The 3094-nt window shown below is 36.6% G+C and overlaps 1 long non-coding RNA gene across 1 annotated transcript; it reads right to left on the reverse strand.

Moving 5' to 3' along the window:
• Positions 1-676: 676 nt before the first annotated feature.
• Positions 677-1578, reverse strand: LOC109580604 (uncharacterized). Its single transcript, XR_002184297.1, has 3 exons — positions 1406-1578; positions 877-1362; positions 677-833 (listed from the first exon to the last, which is right to left on the reverse strand). It is a non-coding gene; the product is annotated as an uncharacterized LOC109580604 (long non-coding RNA).
• Between the last annotated feature and the right edge of the window lie 1516 nt (positions 1579-3094).

Here is a 3094-nt window from a genome sequence, read left to right on the forward strand (position 1 = left end):
GCATATCTGACAACTTTATCACGCCTTGTGTGGTCATAATGTCAATCTCTTCAAAATTAATTGTTATTTTTAACTCATAGCTGACACTGCTATATTTCCCAGGCATATTGGACTGTTCAAGCTGTGCCCAGCAAAGTCTACCTTGAAATAACAAACAAAAGAAACATAACAAACAAAAGAAACATAATTCAAAAATGAGGTAAAAAGTGGATAGAAACAAAAAATAAAATGTGTCTCATGCAGTCGCGATCTTCCCTATTTAGCTGAAGGAAGCAAGACTAATGGCAATCAAGATAAAGGACAACCAACGGTAGAGCAATTTCCCTAGTCCCTACCTGCCATACCATTGCATACACCAATACTACACTAGGCTCAGGATGTACATGTAGAAAGCTGAATAAACGAGTAATTACTCATTTTGTGTCCTTCAGTGTACAACCCAAGCAAGGGTACTGATTCTGGGAAGTAATGTAATCCTAGGGCATTCAAATAAAAATATAGCTACCCTATAGATGAGTCCAACACAATATTATTTACATGTCCTGAGGACTTAGCCTACATGTGTACCAACAAATGAAACTAAACAAATAATGAAACTACAATGTACCTCAATGACGAACATCACAATTTTAGGCGCATTGTTCGTAGAAATACAAATAGAACAATCAAAGAATCCCTAAACGCCATTATTAAAGTTTCTGTATGCAATAATGTAGCATCACTCACAGATAGTATTTAGAGTGTCCATGGTTTTTTCACCTACAGTCCCAGATAGCAACTGTTCTACCATTATACTAGTTTCCATGTGCCCTTTAGTACTGACTGGAATAGACCTAAAATAATAGTAACACAAAATCGAAATACTCATTAACTAACGCATTAACAAGTGACAAATGTTGATAAAACAACAGTTGCGTAAGACACACTTCACTAAGTCTAATAGATAGGCTTTGACTGACTCGTCACAGAAATTATTGACAATGGTATGTCTTGATTTAGCCAGGATCTCTTTCACTTTAGAATTCTAAAAACAATTTTATAAGTAAAAACCTTAAAATAAACATACCTCAATATTAATGTCCATTTCACCCGAAAATACCTCTGACCATGTCACATGATCCAACACAGACCTCATGGCTTCGCCACATTTACAATTAGCACAAGCACATGAAGATGGCCACGTACCGTAATGAGAAGACTGGTTGATTGTAGTCCTTACAATTCCATAAATATGGCCACTGCAGTACTTAAATACAGAAAACTTCATCTCTACCCAATCTTTAATAGCACTGAACAGCTTTAAGCTACTGGCTTCTACATAAATGGCCATTGACTCCACAGTGCTTGTAGTTGATGGCGATCCTATTTAAAGAAAGCAATCATTTTCAGACAAAAGGAAACATACCACTATCATCAGTCTTCTTTTTTTTGCACGAACAAGGGAGACTGTTTCCAAGAACCTTTACGATTTACCCTCTGCATCCTATTTTTTTCAATGCACAAAATAGGGTATAATAGTAATATATATTTATAATAGTGCAATAGTAAGGTAGGAACCTCCAGACAGTGATGTATCTTATTTATGGCATGTAATGGCTCGTAACATAGATTTAGCAATATCAATATTGAATAAACATAACAGGAGAAAAGAGATCTCACAAAAATCCGTCAAAAAATACTACTACAGTACCAAGCAAGTGATTAACACAGTATTTATAATCATCCAATTATTAATTAATATTATTCAATTAACATGCATAAATATTAGACAATATAACTAATGAGTTATACATTATCTCACATCTTTTCCCCAGTCGGCTGAATCTCATTCAGCCACTCTCCATAGCGATCAGGTGGTCGCCTGGAACGGTTGCTTCACCTCGTAATAGTACTGTTAGTAGTTTCAATGGGCTCAGAACCGCTCTCCTCTGGCGTAGTCTCCGGTAAATCGGGAAGTTGATCTGATTCTTCCAATTCTCCACTGCTTCCTGGCAATACATTCAATTGTCTTCTATTCCTCCGGATAATTCCATTGAAAGTTTGAACTGAATAAGACCTGGGAGCTACTTCTTGAACAATAGTTCCTTGTCTGTCCAGATCTGTAATCCATACTAGAGCTCCAGAATCGAGTGAGTTTTGTTCTCTAGCTCTATGACGCTGATTATAGCTCGATCTTTGAGACTCCTTCAGCTTCTTGTCATCTCTTGACAGTTTTCTCATCTCGAGTACAAGGCTTTGATTGAGTTTTAGCTGTGGGTAATGTTGTTCTTGAATTCCTTCCCATCAACAGTTCAGCTGGACTGTATCCTAGCTTCAGAGGGGTAGCCCTGTAAGCCATCAATAGTAGATATTTATCAGCAGATTTATCTAAGAGCTTCTTTATTTTTTGCACTGCTCTTTCTGCTTCTCCATTTGATTGAGGATAGTGGGAGCTGCTTCTTATATGTTTAAATCCATATACTTTAGCAAAGTCATTAAATTGTTGAGACGAATATTGTGTCCCATTATCAGACACTACATACTGAGGAATACCATGTCTAGCAAAGATGGACTTTAAGTGAGATATTACCTCATTTGAGGTCATGGAAGCCAACTTTGCTATCTCTATAAATCTGGAGTAATCAATTACCAACAAATGTTTTCTGCTTCCACATAAATTAATCAGTACCAATCTTTTGCCAAGGAAAAGATGGAAGCTCTGAAGCTATCATAGGCTCAAATTTGGGCAGTTGTGCTTTGACAGCATATTTGACACTCCTTTATGTAGCTTTCTATATCATTATTTATCCCGGGCCACCATACAGACATTCTTGCCCTTTCATTACATTTAACCAGACCCTGATGGCCAGTATGTAATTTATTTAGAAAATCAGGCTGTAATAGCTGAGGAATTACAATAAGGTTACCTTTCATCAAAATCCCGTCTTTTATCGATAAATCCAAAACTTGGCCATTCTTATTATTCTTCCTTCCTCCCAAGACTTGCATCATCCATCTCATCATCCATCTCTTGAGAATAGGATCTTTCGCTTGATGCTCTTTAATTTCTTGTAATCGTGAGTCAGAAACTGGTAAATATTTAAAAACATGATGA

This window comes from Amphimedon queenslandica, unplaced genomic scaffold (genome assembly GCF_000090795.2).
Source record: "Amphimedon queenslandica unplaced genomic scaffold, v1.1 AMPQUscaffold_13522, whole genome shotgun sequence".
NCBI classification, from domain to species: domain Eukaryota; kingdom Metazoa; phylum Porifera; class Demospongiae; order Haplosclerida; family Niphatidae; genus Amphimedon; species Amphimedon queenslandica.